General features: G+C 41.6%; 1 protein-coding gene and 1 long non-coding RNA gene across 15 annotated transcripts in view; one reads left to right on the top strand and one right to left on the bottom strand.

The window, feature by feature from the left end:
• vav2 (vav 2 guanine nucleotide exchange factor) overlaps positions 1-25,002 on the top strand; it is a 211,242-nt gene that overhangs the window by 60,918 nt on the left and 125,322 nt on the right. The window lies entirely within an intron of this gene.
• Positions 3,848-11,870, bottom strand: LOC130186311 (uncharacterized). Of its 3 annotated transcripts, XR_008830275.1 has the most exons (4): positions 11,581-11,870; positions 10,783-10,854; positions 6,336-8,425; positions 3,848-4,715 (listed from the first exon to the last, which is right to left on the bottom strand). It is a non-coding gene; the product is annotated as an uncharacterized LOC130186311 (long non-coding RNA). The 3 variants fall into 3 exon arrangements; XR_008830274.1 differs by having other exon boundaries at positions 6,336-9,048; positions 10,783-11,870; XR_008830276.1 differs by having other exon boundaries at positions 10,783-11,870.

Here is a 25,002-nt window from a genome sequence, read left to right as displayed (position 1 = left end):
AGGTGACATTCAGGTGGTGGGGTGGGGTGGGGTGGGGGGGGGTTTACCCTTTTCCAGGAATCTCACAGTGATGATTTTCTACACGTGTTTGTGAACTTCCTTGTAACTGAGAAATTGAAGTTGGTAGTTTTTCCGCTAAGTGCTTTTTTTTTTTCTTTTTTAGTTTGGATGAAATCTGATATTTTATTCTGAAATATGCTCTGCACCACAACCTTTAATCAGTGTATTGTAATGTGGAATACACAAAACACACCTTGAAACACATGGAGGGCATTAATGGTAAGGAAACTCAGCCCCATGATTTAATTTGTACCAACTGCTCCCACTTTTCAGCCCCCCCCCCGCCCCTTCCTCACTGTCCTCCTCTCATTCATCTCACTCCCACTCTCACTGTGGAGTACGTTGTGATAAGAAAGAGGCAGCGGGCAGACGAGCCACCGTTGCGTCAGCGGCTGCGTGATTGCCATTGGTCGGCAGTGTTTGATTACCCTGTGTGCTGCTCTGAATCCCGCACACTCCTGAACTCCTGCTCCTTTCATTTCCTTCCTGCCCTCTGTGGCTGAAAATAGCTAGTTGCTTAGCATCCACGCCCAGTCCTACTAACATCTGGAACGTGCCTCAGCCGCAGTTGGGCCGCCTGCCTGAATGCTATTTACTGAAGTAGGTTTTGACCTCAGCCCTGAAAGCTCTCAGCCTGGCCCGGCGCTCATTTGTTCTCACTATGTGAAACATTCTCAACCATGCAAAATACACCAAACCTTTGAACTCATTGTCGGCTTTCAAGGTATTTACAGGCTTGTGGCATGTCTTAAGAAAACATGCCATGCATAGTAATGTTTGAGCTAACTTCGGATATATAGAAATACCATAATTTGACATGTGAGTGGCGCTGCACATATTCAAGTGACACATGAAAATATTTGTTAGTTTTTGCAATTATGTCCTGTATTTGAAATAAATAGCATACATTTGAACAGATAACGGAAAACATCAGCTCTCCAGGATTATAAAAAGAACAATGTTGATGAGACTGTAACAAATCACCTTATTATAAAAGCCTGAGGAGAAAAGTAGACACGCTATTTAGAAGGTAATCGGTGGATCTAATATGTGTCATGTATGAACACTTTACTGACTGCTTAAAATGGGTGAAAGTTACCAAAAGAAAATAGAAAATATTTCCCCTTGCCTCCTTTAATGACGGCAGAAATCACTTAGCAACGAAGGAGGCACTATTAGTTTGCATATGCCATCATGTAGTAGTGAAAATGAAATGAAATCATGTGCGTCCTGGACGGCATGCCAGTAACAAATGCTGCTGCAAATAATATCCAAATCTCCCAAAGTCCAAACAGTCTCAAAGTTCTTTAACACAACTTAAATAGTCTGATTATGATTAGTCCCCAACCAAGCCGATGAGTAATGTTGTTAATGGGTGGGATCGTGGCAAGACGCCGCAGTTTGTAATATAAAGGACCTACGCAGTCTACCCACAGTCCATTTAATACATACCAGTGGTATGAAAACATGATAACAGTCCATTTTCACAACCTGTGCTCACCAAATAGGCCAACCATCACACCCTATAAATACAGCATTTTAAATATGTGTGGGAAAATAACAAAAGCCATACACAAAGGTGGAGCTTAGGTGAGCATTACAAGATGTACCTTTAGTATTCTCACAAAATATACAGAAGACTACATTTTAATAGATATATAATAGATAAAAATAGATTTGTGAACATGTTGGCAAAGGAGCACCATGGGAAGTCACGCAGCATTAGCCTGTTTGCTTTGTACTAAGAGTATTCACCTGGATTACTTTTCATACTGTGGAAAAAGTCTCTAAGTAGTGATGATTGAGGCCAGATTTCAGATTTCACATTCATTCTCCATGGACACCGGGAGAATTGCTGTGTTCCTGTTTATGTTCCTGTCAAAACACATGTTATATAAGGCCACTCACTGTGGAGGCTTTCCTGCTTTGTATGTTGGTATTATTATTATTTTTTTTATAATAGATTCACACTGTGAATAGCTGTAGGACATGCAGTGATTCATGCCTGTCAGACTCGGGCAGAAGAGGGTTCAGTAAATGGGTGGAGGGGGAAGGTTTAAGGGTCAAGCAGCCAGGGTCGCACACTCCAGTCAATGCATCCTCTTCCATTAGTGACCACGTCCTCTGCTGCAGTCCTTCACTGCCAAGGCCCGAGTGGATTTTTTTATTTATTTTTTTTAAAGCTGGGATCCTTCGTGTTACCTTGCCCCTCTGGAAGGGGGTAAGTGGTTGGAGGAGGTTTATTGCAAAATATGATGTTAATATTTTTGAGCGTGTGTCACCGGAGTAATATAACTCTTTTCTTTTTAATTTAGTTTGAATATGATAGAGTAGAAACAAGCATATCTTACCCAACAGGCTCACAGAAACTCTTATCTCAACAGGTATCAAATCAAATGCTAAAAGTAAAGGTTCTTTAGTACAGTATACAACAGTATACAAAATCGTTGACATGAAATGCTGCTGACATGCGATGCATCAGTAATATAATGCAAAACTGTACTGACAATAGATTATTTACATGAAATCTACATCTTTCACTGCTGCTTATGCCCCAACAACGTATCCCTTGATCCGAGATAACACCCAGTGCTCCCTTCAGATGAATTTGTCTCCTCTGAAATCACCTCCTCCTGCCTCTGCAGACAGTTTTGTGGCTGCTCCTTCTGTCCCCGTGCGCTCTTACTTCACGGCCTGTCCATCAGGACTCACGACCCCACCCGCCCCACCCACCCTTCCACCCCCAACTGCAAGTTTTTACATAAAGCTTCCATGACACAATCAATAATTCATTCCAAATGCCACAGTGCTGATGATAATTTTCCTGACATGAATTATAAATGGCAGCTTCCTCTCCCCCCTCCCTGTGTTTAGACCCCCCTCCCACCTCTCTATTCCATGCTCCGATCCCACGACCTCATTATTCCTGCAGCTCGTTATGGCGATAGCCGCGGAAACAGGTGGTTGCTGAGCAATAGGTTGTCCTCTGGGGGGTACGGTCTGTGTGGTTGTGGTGGTGCTGCTAAGCTCAGGGATGCTGACTGTTTGGAAGACACAGCCGCTGAGTTCACACTTTACAGCAACAATAGGGATTGGAAATGTTATGGAGTGATGATGGCATCCACTCTTTGTCAGCTCGAACAGTCCACACAGTGCGGCCTGGTCTGTGTCATGGATGAGTAAAAAGCTTGAGGCCGGTCCAGATGTGTCCACATGTGTTATTTGAGAGAAATCTTAGTGTGTTGGAGCCTCCAGAGTTTTTAATTTTAAATAAGGAAAATATTAATTTAGGAAAACTCACCATAAGGGGCCTTAAGTAGAATATGGCTGATGGCTGATGTAATTACCTGATGCTCACCTGTGTAGGTGCTGATTGTGTGAAGTTATCCTGCTGTGTTCCTCCTGCTCTGGCACTCTATAAGTAGGTACGCACGTGAGTTTGAATCATTTCAGAATCCTGTGTTGGATCTCATTATTTCACCTGAAAAGTCGGCGGGAGTATATGATGTGTGTGCTTTACAAGTGTGTGTGTGTATCAGTTACCCTCCTAAACCTGCAGTGGTTAAAATTAATTTGGTGGATTAGCCACCACATAGTGCCATCTGGATTTCCTCCAGCTGTTCCCTGCCCACCTGGCATGATTTAAAATCCCCTAAATTTTGACTTTACATTAAAAAAAAACAATCAATCAATCAATATCTTTATCATGATATTTTGAGATCTATGTATCTGTATGTTGTATTTATGAGGCCTGTATTAAAAATGGCGATTAATCACAAGCTAAAGATCTCATATTTACACGATAATGATATTGTTTTCTCGTTTTATGAGACGCTAAATCTTAATTACCAGACACAGAAATCATGATTACAAGAACGTGTCTATTCCCTCCCCCTGTGTTTCGGTACTCTTCTTTTAATCTGCTGCACTAAAACTATTCTAGTGTTGAAACTGAAGAACCAGCACCTTCCCACATCAATAAGCTTTCTGCCCTTTCTCCCCTCCACTTTCTTCTTTTGCTTCCATTTCCCCCCTCTGACAGTTGCAGTGCACAACAGTGTCATTTAAATCCACCAGAGGAGTGAGAGAGAGAGAGAAGGAGAGAGAGAGAGGAAACAAAAAAGAAAACGTGATGAGCTGTATATAAAAATCATTTATTGAACTGTTATATCCCGGTGCAGTCAGAATCCTATTGTGGGAATAATAGGCCTCTTTTGTTTTGGGTGGCGGTTACTGTTACTATCTGCTGCTAGACAAACTGACAATGCAGTTTGGCACAAGCCCCGGCGCTCAGCTCTGGCTCTTTGAAGTTTCTTAGCTCGCTGTTGCGCCGCGCGGAGTCGCCCCAAAAGGCTGCTGAGGTGTGATCGCAACCCTCTCTCTCTCTCTGTCTCTCTCTCACGCTCCCTCTCGCCTTTTGGATCGTGAGTGAGTGGTCACCGGAGGGTGTGTCCCCGTTGTTGAGGTGGGTGTCTTTTGCAGCGCCACTGGACTAAAGTGGTGAGATAAAGGGAGGAAGAGCCCCCCACAGTGGGAGAGTTCTCTGAATTCTTCGCAGCCGGTGTGAGCTCTCATTATTTCTCCTCCCCTGGTTCCTCCCTCTCGAGGCCCCACAGGCGTGGCGGTGATGGACAGGTACATTCTCTGAGGAATCACTGGCATGAAAAAAGAAGAAAATAACCAAAGAGGGAGTCCGTCCTCAATCTTTTTTCTTTTTTTTTTCTTTTTTTTTTCATTGCACAGGGATTACTCTCATCTGGAGCTGAAAGGAAAACCCACTCAGCTCATAAATCGTACTTATTGTGAGAAAATTTGAATGTGCATTTCGTTTGGATTACGTAATGATACGCTGTTTGCTCTCAAACCCACGCTGATTTCCTGAACCTTCATTTTGTTACGCTGTAAACAGAGGCTCAGCGCCTCGACAAAGATATATATTTTACGATACATTTGCCACACAGGCCACTGGTAGATCTGCAGGATCATAAGAAATAAGCTGCTTTTGAAAAACCCTGATTAAATCATGAGAGGTACCAAATGGCAGAGTGTGTCACATAAAATGAATCCTCTTTGATTTTTTGTTTTTTTTTTTGATGAAGGGGATTCACCAGCAAATTAAATAAATAACAAAAAGTAAACAACAGATTGCACAGACTGCTCTCTGAATTAAATCAGAATATTGTCCGTGTTTTAGCTGATTAGTTTTTTTGTCGCAGCGCACTGTCAGCACTGGTATCAAGTGGTTAAGAGCAGACATATTTGTAGTATTAAAAGGCACAGACAGGAAGGGGTGCTCTGCCAGTTACAAGTGTTAATGGACCATGTGTTCACTGATGGTGCTGTCAGCCCGTCATTAGCGTTTGGCTCGGATCCTAACAGAGCCAAACTACAAATTGTCAAGTGTGTGACGATGAGTGTAAACTTTCAGTTGTATTATAAGAGGTAAGACAGCACATCGTGTGAGGCGTACATCTCAAGGTTGTGCCACAGCTGCGTGTGTTGACTGTTTTTTGTCTACCCGGCGGAGGAAGACAACTGGAGATGTTCTCAACGACTGCTCTCGCCCAAGTGTGGACGTCATTGTCCCTCAGTGCGAAACAGAAGTTGGAGAAGCTGATCTCAGGAAAATAAAGAGAAGCTTCAAGGACGGCTCGAAAGAAACAGCGAAGAAAGAAAAACATTTGCTTTGTGTTAAAGTTCGTGAAGTGAAATTTGAATCACTAGCGCTCCAAAGCTTGAGTTTTAATGGATGTCAACATATCACTTCCTGTTACTACAAAACAGTGACGTACAGTACTGATGTCTCGTATACTTTATATTTTGACATATATATACTGTATATATGCTATACAGCAGTAATATGTAGTATAATTATTAATAGTAATTAATAGTTATAGCCTAACATGTTAGACCTCCAAAGTCGATATGTGGAACGTTCTCCCCTTTTACTGTTGTACTCCATGGGAGATCGTCCATGTTTTATTTAGTCTTTCTTTATCCAAGAGTACAATTGCTAGTTTAAAATTATTGTGCAGTGTGCATAACATATTGTGTCATTTACTTTGTGTAGGAGCCAAGTCAAATGATCCCAGTTGACTGGAGGACTGGCGATCACCTCCAATGATATAACGCTATAATGATAACGCAAGACACTAGCCGGTTATATACACTTCACAGCATTTGTACTGTAGGTGGCAAGAATCACACACAGGACACAGCTCAGGTTTCATTCTAAACCCCAGAGTTCAACTTCCAATGTGTTCTTGAGCAATTACCTGAAACAGCTCAGGGGGATGCTGCCGTGAGGCTGACGCTGACCTCTGACCTCTGGGGGACAAAAAGTGTAATTATTCCCCTCGGGGATCAGCAGAGAATCAAAAACAATGAAGTCCTCAGCAGGATTGAAACCGCAGATGAGCAAAGCGCACAGAAACTCGGCTAAAAAAACGAGATAGTATTATTATGATAATACAAAGACCCAGAGAGACCTTTTTACCTTTTTACCCACCCTGCTGGTTCAGTTGAGCGCATTAATGCAGGATTATCACATGCGCTGACCAAAAAAAATTACTGTGTCAGATATGCATGACCACAGACGTGGAAATAACCACTTTACTCAATTGGAGCATTGACAGCACTGTCTATAGCGTTCATTAAATTTGTCATTGCTTTTTATGCTGTCCAGTTCATCAACAGGAACACATCAAAGGACTGGATGACACACATATACATCCAGGCCCATAAAGTCCCTGTCGGAGCCTGTGCTCTCTGATTCCTCCTATCAAAGGGCTGTAAAATGGAAATTAGACTGAATGGATGACATGGTCTCTCATTACCCGCGACATGTTTTATAGAAAGTTGTGGCAACACATTTTTAGGGTGATGGCAACAGACTGATATTAGCAGGATGCTCCAGCCCACTTACCTTTTTACGGATCCTATTAATCCACCCTCTTCCCCGTCCTCCTCCTCCTCCTCCACCACCACTTCTCTGCCAGATTCTGCATTATATGGTCCCCGCCACTTCATTTTCCCATCCTTTCCTTCCATCGTCTTCTCATCGCGTATCGCTTCCTCCCACCAGATGTCATGGTCCCACTTTTCTTTCTCACCTCTGATTCCTCTTGGTTACAAACATTGCGTGTGTGTGTGTGTGTGTGTGTGTGTGTGTGTGTGTGTGTGTGTGTGTGTGTGTGTGTGTGTGTGTGTGTGTGTGTGTGTGTGTGTGTGTGTGTGTGTGTGTGTGTGTGTGTGTGTGTGTGTGTGTGTGTGTGTGTGTGTGTGTGTGTGTGTGTGTGTGTGTTGTGTGTGTGTGTGTGTGTGTGTGTGTGTGTGTGTGTGTGTGTGTGTGTGTGTGTGTGTGTGTGTGTGTGTGTGTGTGTGTTTTTTTTACCTGTGGCTGTGGCTTGTGGTTCAGCATGGTACATGGTAATTCGATACGGCTGATAAAAAGCTAGCAGCCAGGATCCTTATTGTGCGGGGTTGGGTAGCTTGCCAGGTGTTATAAACGCCCCCCTGCAGCGGCCACTAAACTGATGCCCTCCTCCGTGCTTCTATTCATTTATTTCCCTGCAGGTGCCTCGTAGCAGGTAGTAATGATGCACAGCTCTTATGTAGCCAATGAGGTGGACTGCCTGATGTGTAGGTAAAGGTAAAACTTTCCCCATTTAAGGAAGCACTACCTGAAATATAGTAGTATTAGATTGCTATAGTAGAAAATAAGATGGGAATATAACAGTCCTTAGGTGACTGGTCAGAAAATGAAGAAACATTATTATGTAGTTATTTTGATGAATAAGGATCCTTATGTTTGATTTGTACCAACTTACGTACAACTGATTTTTTTTTCTTCAAGGTAATACATACTGTAGAGTCCCCTTATACTGTATTTCTTTAAAGCAAATGAAGTTTAAAAAAATGTCATATCACTTTATTGTCAAAGATAACAGTAATAGTAGACCTACATATAACAGCAATAAGACCCCATTGGCCAGCAGCTTATTACGAGCCATAGTTATGTTTTATTGTCAGGTGACCTCTAGCAGTTGTAGTAATTGTGATGTCGTATAAAGTCCGTCTTAGGAGGAGGTTGGGGTGGATGGATAGGCTGACAAAGCGTTGTTTTCTCTATGACCATTTCATGTTCATTTTTGTAGCCATGACGACGAAGGTCCTTCAACGTTAGAGAGGCTATTTGTAAGTTGCTGAACATTGATTCTTGCCGGTAGCGGCTGGTGGTGATTGTTGCTTGCCAGAGGTTATAACACGTCCTGCGTGCAGCGCTTCGTCTTCAGGGTGGATTGGAGGCTGCAGTGAGTCGCTATCGGAAAGTGACGAGACGCGCCGGGGCTAGCTGGTTAGCGTGCTATTTGAGTAGAAGAAAAAATGTGATGGACAAGAGTTAAGATTGGTGTAAACGTAATAGGTACTTGTGCTTGGCTTCGTGTGTGTGTTTGTGTGTGCATGTGTACTTGTACGTCTATCTTTTTGAGGACCACTCGGAGTTATGGACCTTACAGAGTGAGGACATGAGGACCGGTCGTCACAGCTGCAAAGGGCTGTTTTGAGGCTTAAGACTTGGTTTTAGGTTTAGGTTAAGGGAAGGGTTGTGGTTAGACATTTAGTTGTGGTGGTTGAGGTTAGGGAAAGAGGCAAGGGAATGCATTATGTCAATTAGTGTCCTCACAAAGATAGAAGTAAGTGTGTGTGTCTGCACGCCTTGCCATCATGCTGTGCCTGCTCTGCCTCAGCTGCAATTACCAGTAGAGAGAGTACCCATATAGCTACCTGCTCATCATCCCAGAGCCAGAGCCCAGCCCTGGACAAAGCACATACAGCAGCTCCTGCCAGAGACTGCATTATGGAGATTAGGGTGAAAGATTGACAAAGAGGTAGAGGGAGGTAGAGGGAGGTGGTGGGACGGGCTCGATGAGAGCAGCGAGGCTTCAGGGGAGGAAAATTAGTTTGCTTCTGGATGCTCCCCTAAGGCTAAAGGAAGAAGGGGAGAGAAAGATGTGGAGATTAGAGGAGGGGAGGACGGAGGAAGACGGGCAGAGAGTGAGGGACAGAAAAAGACTAATCTTGCATAGACAAGTCAGTCTCACAGAGGTCTGGAGCTGTTCTGAAATCTGCAGATAACTTATTAATAATAATCCTGATCATCAGTTAAGTCATTTACAAAATAAAAAATGACAAACACTTCCTGATCCCAGCCTCTCAGATGTGCAGATCTGCTGCTTTTCTCTGTTTTATATTGTTGTAAATTGAAAATCTTTCACATTTGGAGATGCCGTGTTTGAACTTGTGACTGGCATTTTGAATAACAATAATTTAAAATTTTATGTATTCATTTAAAAAATCTATTGACGATGACATTTTTTTTGCAACAAATTTTTATTCTTTAAAATAGAACGATTGTATTTCTGCACTTTCTTGAACCAACTCTTGCAGTAGTGTTTCTCCAGACCTCATTGAGCTTGACAAGTCATCTGACTATGCAAGATTGAGACAGACAGACAGAGAGAGATAGAGTGAGTGAGAGGACACCCAGAGAGAAACAAGGGACATGGGGGATGTGACACAGACAAAAACACTCTCAGACAGAGGTCAAGTGTTTGACAGGAGAAAAGATGTCGAAAAAGAACAAAGTCTGAGGTGGAGAGGGGGATAAAGACGGGAAGAGACAAGCTAATTGCAGCAGATTGAAATAAGAAAGAAAGGTGGGGGGAAAAAAATTCTTGAAGACATAATGGATACGAAGAAAAGATGCAGAGAATGAAGAGTGACATTGCTGTCATTCCTATTGTGGTGGGAGTGCGTTCACTCAGCTAGGCACCTCAGTGCCCTTTGTGATGGAGGATAGTGGTTTCACTGCAGTCAATGGCTGGGAGGATAGCAAGCTAATGGCCAGACTGGGCCTGTGTCAGCCTAAATGGCAACAATCGATAATCCCCTCAGTTTCACCCTGAGAGGCCTGCAGCCTGAGCTGCAATGATGCACATGGTGCTGAGATGTCTGTGTGGCTTTCCATGTATTCATATTCTCTTTATGTGCTGGATAAATATTTCCTTTACATTTAAGGCCATTGGTTTCCCAACCTGCGGTTCAGGATTGCCCAAGGTATCACGAGCTGAATGAGAGGTTGTAAGATGATGCACAGGATAAGAAAGACTTTTCTGTAATGTATGCCTTGTTCTCCTTGAAATACTGGATTATTATACTTCTCCAGGCTTCAAAGAATTCTGCAAATACAGTCTAAGAATGACAAAATTTGTTCAGATTCAATAAAGCAGAACTCAGACACGGACAGGTTTCCACAAATCAAAAACAAGACCTTTATATATGGAGTTTTGATAAAGATGATTTGGAGAATGAGCTGGCGGAGCCGGAGAGCGGGACAGGCAACAGAGCGGGTAACTGAGCAGGGGGTCGTCTGCAGAGGCTGAGTTAGACTGTGTGCAGGTTCTTGAGCTGAAGCTTGTAAACATGACGGGAAAGCAGGCAGAGAATAGTTAAAGTGAGTTCAGGCCATGCCCAGATTGCACACACACACACACACACACACACACACACACACACACACACACACACACACACACACACACACACACACACACACACACACACACACACACACACACACACACACACACACACACAGAGACAAATTGGGGACAAACAGGAAACACAAGGGAGTGAGGGAGAGTTTCAAAATGCACTTACCAGTTAGTTTTAAAGCCACATCAAGGTCTGTTTACAAGGGCTGGGGATATGCTGCGGCATATGTGAAAAAATCTGTATAAAACATTTAATAACCATTGAATATTTGGTAAATAGCTTACACATGGATTAAATATTACTTCCTTATAAAGGATCACTAGCCTGAAAGGTTTGCAACCATTGTTTTTTAGCCCCCGATGCAGTATCCGTTAGAACTGTGCAGTCAGACCTTTACCAGTGCACAGATTCTTGTGTGGGTTGTTTACGTGTTCCAATTTCCTCTTGGATACAGAAACATTTATTGTTAAGTTCAACTCTGTGGGACTTTCACTAACGCAGCAAAAAGGTGCCAAGCTGTGCACAACATTAAAAGCCGAAAGCAAAATTGCCGACAGCCCAACACCTGCAGCACTGCTCCAGAACGGACAGCAGAGTGTTTTTAGAAGGCCAACACACTCGCACTCTCACACACACAGTGGGGACTTTGTTAGCCTGCTGGCACAGTCAAGCTTCCCGGTACAGCTTGTTTCCACCCCGACTAGAACAGTGTGACCGTTGTGTGTATACGTGTGTGTGTGTGTGTGTGTGTGTGTGTGTGGTTGGAGCATTGTGTGGACACAGGCATGCAGTCAGTAGTCACACTGGATTGTATTCATTATAGAGAGATGGTTGCAGACTATCATTCGGCATAGTTCACTGTCAATAGAAGAGTTATGTGCAGAAATGTGATCTGTGCCGTTGGAGTCACATTCTAGTCCAAAAATGATTTAATAAAAGAGAAATAAAAAGAAAACAACTTACTTTTACAAAGCTGTCCAACACCTTTGCTGATGGGGTTGGAGTTAAATAATAATCCATAATGCTATTGAAGTCTTTTTAAAGCAGGTCTGATGGAGGAAAAGAACTCATGAGCACCATCCAATCGCTGAAAGTTTTTTGTGGCATTGAAACAAAGGGACCTTTGCTCCACTGAATCTCACAGCAGTAGTAGGCACATTATAAAGCAACTGAAGTAACCATGGAGCTTCCCTAAAGCCAAGTCTCTGCCACACACACACTTTTTTTTTTTTTTTTTTTTTTTTATCTAGAAAGAGAACAAGCGGCTGTGCTGCACTGTTCTGCTGGCAGTTTAATATATCACCGCCTCCTTATGGCTTTTCCAATATCACTTGGTTCTCTTGTTTTCAAAAGAGTTTCTGAGCTCATTCTGTGCAGCACTGAGGGATGTTTAACGGCATCTGAATTGCCTCGATCATTCTTTTTTTTTTTTTTCTTTCTTTTTGGGCTGTTGTGGGTTGAGCCTGGCTCCCAGAAATGGAAAATCATCCTAGTGCAGAAAAGTCTTATGGACCATAGAGAGTTGTTTCCTCTTTCTCCCAGTGTGAAAGCACCAGCATTGATCTTGCTCCCCGGGTGTCTGCACTGCATAAGTTGTAGCCAGAGCTGAGGCAGGGGTAGATGCTATGGCTCATAAACACAGGAGGACACATACACACACACACACACACACACACACACACACACACACACACACACACAAATCCACAGATGCACATTCAGTAGCTTAACTTTATTTTTGCTGCATTCATATGTTCACACACACACACACACACACACACACACACACACACACACACACACACGACATGAACTCACGCACTGACTTTCTGACTTTTTATTGCTCTTCATTTGACTCAAGTGACTCACTTGACGAGAACATGATGTCTTTTAGCCTGAAGTGTGTGTGTCTGTGTGTCAGTGTGTGAATAGCCTGGAAAGGACTCTTTGTCACAGTGTGAGTCAGCCAGTGCTGGTGTATAGTGAGCTTATAGACCTAGTAACAGGGAGATGAGTATCTTGCCATTCGACACCATGTGGCAGTTTGTAAGAGGAAGCTAAAAGAAAAAAATAATTAATATTGATTTTTATCTACTGACTGAAATGGCAGATATTATACATGATACATATATATCATCCTCTAAAGAAATGTGGCTGTGTAGGACATTATTACAACTTCCCTCTCAATTTTTTTTTTCATTTTTCTTTCTTTTTTTTTTCTTTTTTTTTTCTTCAAAATAAAATGCCTCAAACTATGCATGGTCCACCACTCTGGTCCAGACAGAAATGCCTCAAAAACTATTGGTTCTGTACTGGATGAATCTTAATGATTTCTCATCCTCTTACTTTTCCTCTAGTATCATCATTGGATCAAAAATGTCTACAGTGGTTTGGTTCCTAGTTCCAAATACCTGCAAAACTAATGACATTAATATTAGCCTCAGCTTTGATTTGTGTTCCTTGCTAATTAGTGAATAATAGCAGGCTAACAGGCTAAACTAAGATGATAAACCTACCTGCTAAATAACATGTTAGCATCGTGCCTCTGAGCATGCTAGCATGTTGATGTTAGCATTTAGCTCATATCACTACTGTGTTCAGTAAGTTACAGCCTCAAAGAGCCACTAACATGGTTGTAGACTTTTACTCAAATCTCCTCGATTTCTCATCATTAATAATTAAAAGTCCTAACTGATAGTAGCAGCTACCATCGCCCTTTTCTTCCATAAACTGAAATTCGTATTCTAAAAAATACACTTTTTGAGAGCAAATAAAATCTTCAAATCTAGTTCCTCGTATAACTTCTCAGGCTTAGTTTAGAAAACCAAAACATTTTCCTTTTCAAGAAAAGTTGTCAGACTTATTTGATCTTATATCAGAACTTAACACCTACGTGCAACTGGCTTGAAAGTACAACAAAATGTGTGTTAGTGTCGGAGTTTGGAGCCAAGGGCCGGGCTCAACCCTGACTCCTTCTCACCGTTTCCCAGAATTACAGTAAAATAACAAAAAGAGAAAAGAAGGGAAAGAAAGTCTGTTTAGTTTAGTGTTGTCTTGGTGTTCGTACCCACAAGCCCTTTAAGACACTGACTCATATCAAAGTGTTGCTCTGCTCATCTAAACATTTTTATTTGCCCCGAACAACAGCCTGATGCCTTTATATTACTCAGCATTTTGATGTAAAATGCAGTGATTTTTCACCTTATATGCTGAAGCAATGCAGGGGAAGTAATGAGATTTATGTAGCCCGGGGAAATGAAAAGCTTTCAGATTTTTCAAAGTCCTAACGTCTTGTTTTTGAGTGTGTTGCCCTCCCTCCCTCTCTCTCTCTCGCCTCTGTGTTTCCTGTATATTCTCCACAGCTCTCTCCCTCCCTGATCCGCCCTCTGCTCTGCTATAATATGTGCAGCTCAACTAAAAATAGTTGAGTAAGGATTTATTTATGATGGGTTTTTCAGGCAAGCTGAAACTCTTTATCCTTGAAAGAGAGTGTGTTACATTACTTTTTAACAACTGAATATGGAAATAATTTTCCCTTGGTCTTGAAACTAATCAAAAATCATCAAATGGAGTTGGATCATTCATAGCTGATTACTATACATTACAGCTGCAAAGTCATGATGCAGGTTCGATGGTGAGGAATTGAGGAATTAGAGCCGTCAGCCATGTGTCAGAAGAAGCTCAGGTGTCCCTGCACCTCACTTGTGGCCTCAACACACTCACACTCTGACTCACCTGCTTTCCAAATCTGCTTGTTTTGGTTTCGACATCATGGGCCAGCTTTTTGATGCATAGTAAAATCTGTGCGGAGAATGGAATTTTGGAAATCTGGAAATGACCCAGTAGTCAGTTTAACACTTGTGGGCAAAATATTTTTGATTTATGGATAATGATTTTGTGAGATGGGTGTTTTAATATGAAACACAATGAGGTTTCCAGGAATAACAGATGGTATTATGCCATTACATACACTGTAAATGCCAATAATATACATATGAGCACTTTATTAGGAACAGATAGTACGAGATAGGGCCTCACTTTGCTCTCAAAACATTCTCTTGACACAAGGCAGGTTGGGTCTGTGGATTCATTTGATTATTGGTGCCAGACGGGCTGGATTATGTAGGCCTATTTCCAAAACTGCTGATCTGCTGGGATTTTCGCACACAACAGTCTCTAGAGTTTTTACTCAAAATGGTGAGAAAAACAGAAAACGCGATGCCAAATTCTGACCTTACCATCTGCTGCCTCATCAGAAATCCAGATTCATCCGACCAGGCCACGTTTTTCCAGTCTTCCAACTGTCCAGTGTTGGTGAGCCTGTGTCCACTGCAGCCTCAGATTTCTGTTCTTTGCTGACAGGAGTGAAACCTGAAGTGGAGCTGCTCACCACAGCTGTAAAGAGTGGTTATCTGAGTTACCGTAGCTTTTCTTTCAGCTCCAACCAGTCTTGCCATTCTCCTCTGAGCTTTCTCATCGACAAGGTGTTTCCTTCCATAGAACTGCTGCTCACTGGATGTGTTTTGTTTTTCTCACCATTTTGAGTAAAAACTCTAGAGACTGTTTTGTGTGATAATCTAGTTTTGGAAATAGACCTACATATTCTAGCCCATCTGGCACCACCAATCAAATCACTGAGATCACATTTTTTACTCATTCTGACGTTTGAACATTAAAGGATTTATTTGTTAACAGCTGTTAACATCTGGACAATCTAAAAAATCCATTAGCTGTAACTATATATATATATATATATACATGTTAATGCCCCACCTTATGAGCTATAGTGCAGTTAGATTGTAGTATCCAATCATATGTTATTTTACAGAACTAAAAAATCAGTTGGTATTAATCAGAGAAATGAGAAAAATGTAGGCTACTCCTCTGTATTATAGGTTTACAGTATGTTGTGCTGCGACTCGCAATATGGTGATGGTTGACTGTGTCAACTATCTGGATGGACGCTAATGTTAGCTAGTTTCTTGCTTTTGTCTTAAGTTATAGTTTAGCTAACTAATGTTAGCTAGCTGATAGCATTTCCAATGTTGGCATGGCGTTTTGTTACCAATACAAAGAAAAATAATTTTAGCAAACAGTGGTGCTCAGTCATGAGCAGTGAGACAGTGGAGGATTAGTTGTTGTAGAGATACATTTTGACATCAATATAGTTTATTATTTCATTTTAATAGTCCTGTGTGGCTGTGGTGGTTCAGTTAGTCTTTTACCTTTTTGTTATTAGCTTCTGTAATAGTCACCACCTTTGTTTGTTGTAATTTTGAGGTACTTAACTTGAGTATTTCCATTTTATGCTACTCTATACACCCACTCCACTACATGTCAGAGGGAAATATTGTACTTGTACCCCCCCCCCCCCCCCCTTATTGTCATTGTATAATTTGCACTCTGATGCTACATGACATGATAGGAGGCTCTACTACATAATTTTAAAACTCAGAACAGTCCCAGCTTCATTTTAGGTTTGTATCTTTTTAACACAAGCCTCAAGTAATGATACAAGTTAATGTAATATTGTAATAATTTTTTTCATTTCCTGGCAGTTAATATAGCAAATACTGATACAGCAATTTTAAATTGGCAATAATATTTAACGTGTCCCCCCCCCTTCTGTACCAAAAATGATCAAACGCACAAAATGAGGCAGATATTAAATAGAGAATTATGTTGACCTTAAACCCCCCCATCATTCACTCTGAGGGTTTTCTAATTATGACAGTGTTTCAGGATTGGGGAATGGATTAGTTACATTTACATACTGATATGCTGTAGAGTCATGATGTTAATAACGTCAGTTGCTATCAGCTGTTGCAGGGTGATTGCTGGGAGCAGCTCTTTCTCGCCGAGGATGCTGGGTGCCGCAGCAGGCAGTGACACAGACCTCAGTGACAGTGACAAGAGACAAAGAGACAGTACACTTCTCAGACCGCAGCAGATTTACATTTCGGTTTCCTCCTCCTCTTCTCCTCCTTTTCACCTCTCCATCTCCCTCCTTACCCGGGGCTCCTGACCTTAATAGCTGCCTCTTTCCTGTATGACTGGGAGATATATAATCCAATAAGCACAGCACCCTGCCTGTGGCTGGGACCATTGCACACACACAAGTGCACAAAAAACTCACAAAAAAAAAAAAAGAAACACACCACGCACACACACTCATGCGACCAAGAGAGCGGGCGTGTGCAATCGCTCATCGAGGTGACACGTAAGTGCTTTTTTAGCAGTGTGTACATGTCATCTCATGTGAAAGCGCTGCTCATGAGGAAAAGTCCTGTAGGGGGAGGAGATGTTTTGGGGGCAACTTATTTACAATTCCTTGGGCTTTTCAAACTCATGCAAGAAGAGCTGAACAGGATGTTGTCTCTGCCTCATATGCTCATGCTTCCTGCCCTAGGAAGGAGGGTTTGCTGTTTATACAACCTCTGCCCTCTGCTCTTCTGTATTTGCCCCCACCTTCTTGGTCGAGGAAAATTCTTAACCTCGCAGAGCCCTCTGCCATCTCTTTACGTTACAGGCCAGCTGTTTCTCACAGCTTGTCGGACCCTTTTGGCATCAGCTGGGTGGTTTGATAGAGCCCCACCCCCACCCCCATCCCCCAGCTGCAGTCAAATAATGAGTCTCCACCTCTTTTCTGTTCCCTTCTTTTCATGTGAGTGGTCTCATTTATTAGCCCATGTTGCCTCATGTCTCAGGTTTTCTTTAACAGTCACAAGGACTTAGGAGATGATTAAAAAAAACACAAAAAAAACAAGATTTGCACAAGTTGCAGTGGATCATCTCAGCAGGTGCACAACCTCGATCATAACTGCATAGAACTGATTGGGGGTGGGGGGGCAGCGTGGATGAACTCAGAACACGGCCAAAAGAGAGCAGAGGAAACTAAAAGAGGAACCCACATCCTCTCATTCTGTCTCATATAAATGTGTTTATACGAAGCCTCACAGCCACAGATAAGGTCTCCGGTGAGTTGTTCTTGACACAAATGAATTCAAGATCAACAAAAGCTTTGGGTTGTTTTCTAAGGATGCTGGTTGTGGAGGTGGCATGTAGGTTTTTGTCTTCCTCTCTCTGACAACATCTTTCCTATTGTGAAGGGGAGCCGGAACAGACGAACAGCTTGTCTCAAAAAAAAACCCAAAAACAACCCAGTCTGGTATTTTTTCATAAAGCAGAAAAAAAAAAAGAGTGAGGTGAATTTACAGTAAATTGCTGATTCCATTTCATAAATGTTTTAAATGTCTTTGGTTGTTATTGAAACAAATTCTTTATGGGTAATATTATTTGTTTACAATGCTGACATAGCAGCATTAGTAGCAGCAGTGAGCTTTACATCTATTGTGCTGTGAAAAAAAGAAAATGCCACAGTGGGACATTGGTTCAAAAAGCTTCAAAAGAGCAGGAGAGAGAGTGTGTGTGTGTGTGTGTGTGTGTGTGTGTGTGTGTGTGTGTGTGTGTGTGTGTGTGTGTGTGTGTGTGTGTGTGTGTGTGTGTGTGTGTGTGTGAAACGAGCTGAAGACCAAAGATATCTCAATGCTGCAGTAATCATCAGATGCATTATTAAAACCTGCCTCTGCCTCATTTTAACTAATCTGGCCTGAATTGGCCAGGTACACTTGGGAATTGATTTATTGAGCCTGGGAGCTGTCCAATAAATTGCAATGCTAATGGCGGGGCTGAACAGGCTTCTATCCTTGATAAAGCCAGATTTAATGGAGATATTTCACACGGAATCATTTATCAGGGACTGACAGGCAGGCAGTAAGTCGTCTCTCATCCCACCACCCCAAAAAAAAAGAAAGAAAAGAAAAGAGAAAAGACACACCCTTCCGCGCACACCTTGATAGGCACGGGCCGCGTCCTGTCTGTCAGTGCTTCATCCATGAAGATACAACTTTATCTGCCCGCAGCAGATTAACTTCACTCAGTTTGTTGTGAAATTAGACAAAAATGAAAAATGAAAAAAAAAAAAAAAAGCAGAGCATATTTACATCAGGATGGATCAGAGCTCATTTCTGGCACTACTGAACCATGACTGCGGACAGACAGAGGGGAAAACAGATTTTTTTTTTTTTTTTTTATGCTAGAGGAGGAGCATGTGAAGCAAGTCATAGATCACTGATAAAATCTGACAGTACAATCCAAAAAATGATTGTGGCTGAACACAGAGAGGCATTGTTATGCCGGTGGCACACGTGTGCGCTCGTGACGGTGGCATTAATAGTCTTCCCAGCTAAACAAGGCAATTTGAAACGCTTTTTTCTATTATAAAATGTTTAGAAACATCCATTTTGACTCGCACTACAATACAAACATTATAGTGTGTGATATATATAATGTGATTTAGCATAAACAGAAACAGTGGTTAAATATTGGATCCCCAGCTCTGTGATTTACGCTCAGAACGGCCTGAACTCTGGAAGCTCAGCCACTCATCTCACTGTACCTGCACACTGAGAATTTGCAAATGCATCGTCGAGTGTCAACTTTGGCACCTAGTTTTTTTTGACAGTTTTAGTCAAATTTTAAATTTTTTTTCAGACTTTAGACTTTCCAATTTTAGCGTTAGCTTGCCTTTTTCTAAATGTTTAATATCTGTTTGTTGTCTGCATTTGTAGTTTGTCCCAGCTGTGTTTTTCTCTTGTCTAACTCAGTGGGATCATGAAGGAATTTAGTCCATAAATCTATTGCCGTCAGCAGCCAGTAACATTAGTGACAGAGAGTTAAGTTTAGATCCTGTTATGTTAGCAGCAGCGCAACAGGTCGAGCAGTTAAATCAGCTCCTGAACATGAGATCATTTTGGGGCAGACAGTGGGACAGTGTGTTACTAAGCAGGAACTAGGCTGCTGTGTGTGATTCCACAGATGCATGCAGGCCATTGAACAAATACTTTGCATTAAAACGGTCAGCTCCTCCTTCATCATCATCATCATCATTATCATCATCATCATCTTCAGGCCATAAAAGTGTGAGGGCTCTACCAACAAGATGGTGACATCTATCTTGCTTCAAACCAGAACTGTCCGAATATGACAACCAACTCTGCACTAATAGGCCAGATGTATATACTCTGTATATATATATATATATATATATATATATATATATATATATATATAAAACTAATAGTGTAACTTCCAGCAGAATACTGGGCTAACAGCCTCATGTAATGAACTATCTTGGTTTGGCATTTTAATTTTGCCAATGCAAAGTAATTGATTGAACAAGACTGAAGCATCAACCTAATGCAGAAAGAACATGGCCGACATCAGACAGCAATAACAGGCTGCAAAATGCCTTCAATAAAGTATATACAGTTTTTGATACATGCACTTAAGCAGAGAATATAAATCTCCCACATAAAAATAATTAATGTGCCAAAGCTAAATGGCCTCACCACTCACTGTAAATGAGCTTAGATGTACTTCCTAGGAAAAAAAAGAAGATTTTTATAGTTATCTAAACCTAGCAAGTCCCAGCATGGCCTGTAATACTTGCAACATATTTAACTGTAACATTATTCAAACTACGATTATTAAGCTCCTAAGGCAATGATATAATGTGGAATCAAAGTAAAAATACATGACCTGAAAAAAATAATGGGTTCAATAAGAATAAAACAGGAAATAAAAACAAATGAAAACCTTAAGGGTGAAATCAAATTGTATGAAAGCCAAAGTGACATGTAGCCATCCTTTAACTCATCAGGCGGGCTCCTCTACAGCTGTGGGGTAGAGAGGTACAAAGGTCAGATTACAGTCAGTCTTGACTGTAGATGCTGAAATGTGCAGCGGTGCTGTTCCTGAGGAAGTCTTTGTTGTCCTCATCATGACCTCACCTGACCAGAGCCGCCACGTTCTCTTTTGTCTGTTAATACTGCTCTCGGGGGACATGACTACTCTCTCTCTCTCTCTCTCTCTCTCTCTCTCTCTCTCTCTCTCTCTTCTCTCTCTCTCTCTCTCTCTCTCTCTCTCTCTCTCTCTCTCTCTCTCTCTCTCTCTCTCTCTCTCTCTCTCTCTGCCACAATCCCCCTCTTTTGTTCCCCTCGCCCCCCTCCATCTATTCCTGGAGCTGGTGATTTAATGAGGAGCCTGGTCACTGTGAATGACCTCTCCCATCATGAATGTCTTTTTCTGTGTGTGTTCGCCTCTGTTCAGATTTGATTCTGCAAGCTGCAGAACTTAAACGCACAGTATGTAACTTCTGCCGCTAGGGGTCTCTCAATCAAAACAATAACAATAGACGCGTTGGGTCATGTCGTGAAATAGTGCGGGATCATGGGAGTTGTTGTCTTCACCACCATTGCCGTAAGCTTACCCTGGTCTGGATTCCCTTCAGTTTCAGTCGGTCGGGAGGTTTTTAACGGCAGCAGAATTATCCGCAGAGGTCTCCTCTTCTCCAAAACAAACAGACCCAGTGATTATAACCGTTAAAAGCAATGAATAAAGCAGTTTCTTATTTAAAGTCAGTGTCACGCCGATGTTACATGGCAGACAGGAGAGGTCAAGGAAGGGTTTGTTGTGGTCGTTTCTCTGGTAGCTTATGAACGAGCTGGGAGCTGAGCTGCCTGACATTTGCCTGGCTACTCTGATAACTCAACATCCAGACGTCAGATGACTAAAACAACCTTCATCTGGTTGAAATAAATAGTTGAAAATGACCAAGGTGTATAAAGTGTATCTTAAAAATGTGGCTTAGAACTGGATAAAAGCCAATTTTAAGTTTCTGGCAAGCAACCACATGCCCATAGGGGATATGATGTCAATAACAGGCAAACAAATGAAACAGACCGTTACCATTATTAAAATCACACATTTCTCTACGTTTGAAAATTGGTGGACACATTTGACTTTTAGACATTTTAATGTCGAAAAGTTACATATTATAACTTTGTGCTCTCTGTTTACCGTCTGTAGTCGAGTGTAAAGTTTGTAAGCGAACACCCGGCGCTAACAGAGGCAAACACAAGGCTCATTAAAAGGGAATCTCTGAAGTCATTCTCAGCTTGTTTCCCTCCTCTTTCCCCTCAGAGAGTAGTGAACTTAAGATATCAATAGCTGCTATATTTCCAGGAGTTCATTTACCCAGTACACAAATAGTGCTTTCATCAGTAAAGATGTTTGACGATGTGATTTCATGCTTAACAAAGCTAATGGGCTGGGGCCATCTAATTAATAACATCTATCTAACCTCCTGTGCGTTTCCTCTGAAGCTAGCTGGGCGGTAGTTCTGTGTGTAGTCTAGCAGTGGCTGGGATTTTCGGCTATCCTGCTGTCAAGGTAATGCCCTGTAATTGGCCTTCTAATTCTGTGGGATAATGAGAGGAGAAGTGGATGGCAAAGGCTACGCTGCTGTATTTACCTGCAGCACCAGACAATTAGTGCATATATTGCTAATCACAGGCTGGCAGGTGGACCCGTTTTAATGAGCCCCAAAAAGGATTTGTTCTCACTTTCCACTCTCACAGTGTTTGTAGTCTTATAATGATTATTAGTTAATTACACATTTTTGAAATCACAGTCTGCGTTCTGAGGAAAACAACTTACTTTTTTTTCTGTTAATTACTTTATTCATATATTTTTAATAAATTATACTTAACTCATTTATTTATATTCAGCTAAGGCCATGCACTAAAGCTCTCTTACCAATTCCATTTATGCAATACATGTAATGCATGTATTACATACTCAACTACATGCGAAATAGTGTTTGACTAAAAGGCAAGATTAGATTAGAAACTAAAAGAACCTGACAATAGTTTTATTGTTATAAATGTGCATGTAGAGTGGAGTGTGACTCAGGCTGCGTATTTCCATCCGAACCCGACCCGAGTCCGAGAGAGCACCGAGTTTGTGTTACCCTGTCTCATGTGTGGGATATTGAGACCTTAAGGCTCCCGTTGGGCTCTGTCGGGCTCGGGTTGGGTATCCGTCCTCTAATGTAAGAGCAGGAAAAATGTATGTAACAATTATAATGTAATGCAATTGAGAACTGAACTTTTTCTGATGTAAACGTGTGTTTATTTGTACAAAAAAAAAGTATGAGTATGACAATATTGAAGACGGTCTTATTTCAGATTTTTCAGGTTGTAGCTGTTGGAAAAGCTAGAGGAAAAGTAGGGAGATCAGTAAGATTCATCTTCTTTGGACCATGAATGTCTTTACAAAATTTTAGGACAATCAGTCCAATATTTGTATAGATATTTCAGTCGGGACCAAAGTGGTGGATCGACCGACCGACTGACTGACTTGGCTGACATGACTAAAAATGACATGAATGAGATCATTTTTTTCTATTAGTGCTGATTCCTTCCCATAATCATTGAAATTCAAAACCTTGGGTTCCTCGAGAGTCCTTCCTTCACACAGCCGGTCTGTCGCTTGTGAAGAGACCACAGAGAATAACCCCTTGAGGGATTCTCGGTGCCACCCACCTCAGCGGGGGCAAGTATCCGGGGTCATTCAGCACAAGGAAAGAGAGGTGCTGATTAAAGGAAGGCCCTTCTTGGGTTGACAGTGCGCTGTCAGATATGTCAGCTAAGCGCCAGCCCCTGTAAATTGCCAGTTACAGAACCTAATTTAGCTGTCTTTAGCATTTCTTATCATCAGCTGCTCTGAGGAAGGTTAGAGCACGGTGGCAGGGTTTGGAAGAGACTGGCGTTTAGCCTGAAGCTGAAAGAAGAACTCTTACAGAGGTGGGAACAATGATGGGAAGTTGTGGGTCTGACAGGCTGATTCTCACCGCAGAGGCAGGAGGACATTGTGGGCTGACAGGCGTCTCAGTGCTGTTCTGCCCTCCAGACAGCATATGCTCCCGTCTGAGGAGACTCCCCATGCGGGCTCAGAGTTTTACATAAAGCCATGTGCACACATGGTCATACAGTGGTGCACAGATGCCTGCACTCGCATATTAAACGCAAAGACGTACATGCTTGTATGCACATGTTCTGTCTGGTTCAATCGCACATACACGCAAAAAAATGCATGTTAACAATCATGCTTAATCTCATGACCCGGCTTCCTTCCTTCCTCCCTCCCTCCCTCCCTCTCTGTGTGTGTGTGTGTGTGTGTGTGTGTGTGTGTGTGTGTGTGTGTGTGTGTGTGTGTGTGTGTGTCTCTTTCACTCATCACACACATGCAGCTGTGCATTTGTCTAGTGATGCCAGACAGATAATCAGGGACCAGAAACACTACACAATCACGCTGAGAGATAAATGATAGCTGAAGTTTTTTCTTCTTCTTCTTTTTTTTTTTTTTTTTTTTATATAAAGGCTTACATCTGTAAAGCCAATATGAGTATTGAAATGATGTTAGCTATCTTTTCATAGCTAGGCCTTGAAAGGCGTTTGTTTCTTTTTTTACTACATGTTTTATTCCTCTCGCAGTTTGGTTAATGACTAATTCTCGCACAGTGGTCCTCGTCACTGTTGGCCTGGTAGTCGTCATTGACTGACTGTTTGAAAGCCAAATTCTGTACCATACTGTAACTGTTGTATAGGCAAAATGTTAATGGATGACACATTGAGTTCTGTCCTTATTTTCAAACATTTAATATATTAAAATAATACTTGGTTAATCAAAAGACATCAATATACAAATCAAAATTCCGAGATGTTCTGATACCATTTTTCCTTCCCGTTATCGAACTTTTTTTATGGGCCGATACCAAGCACTGTGATTTTAAAAAAGCAAAAAAAACAGCTGTATACTACTAACCCTGTATGGATGTGATATGAGCGCTGTCATTGTCGTGTGGCATGGCTCAGCTAAAACATGAACAGATACATGAATCTTTCTTTTATTATCTATTTTGACTGTCAATCATAAAAAAATAAATAAATAAATAAAAAAAATCTTGAAATGAATAACACCTCCTACTCTAGTTGTCCTAAAACTAGTGCTGCCCCTCGAAATCAATGCCTTGCTGTACTGTACACATTGACTTTCCAGTGTAACATTTTTGCTAAATTGCTGACATTTTGCTAATGGCTAACGAGTGCAAACTGTGTAATGTGTGTTCCTGTGTCAGCTACTGTTTTAGAGCAGCAAAGACCAATTGATTTCCGGTAAAACTGGGTGTGAAACTATAAATTGTATTAATAAATTAGGTGGTCTGGGATCGGTGCATAGACCTGCATAACTGCCGATACCCAAAACCGTATTTTAGACAGCATTGGAGACATTTCTGATACTAGTGTTGGTATCAGAACCACTCTGTCAATATTGGAAATAGAATAAAATAGAAACAGTTGAATCAGTAAAAATTGTGTTCTTTACATTTTCCATAAATGGCTTAGACTGTGGTTGTGCTGACAATAATGCCTTTTTCCACTCCCTTGATTTGAACTACAGCAAGCCTCTGGCTCTTTGCAG

This window comes from Seriola aureovittata, chromosome 18, assembly GCF_021018895.1.
Source record: "Seriola aureovittata isolate HTS-2021-v1 ecotype China chromosome 18, ASM2101889v1, whole genome shotgun sequence".
In the NCBI taxonomy this organism is placed as follows: domain Eukaryota; kingdom Metazoa; phylum Chordata; class Actinopteri; order Carangiformes; family Carangidae; genus Seriola; species Seriola aureovittata.
The sequence above is the reverse complement of the archived record's forward strand: the minus strand, read 5'-3'. Positions and strand labels throughout refer to the sequence as shown.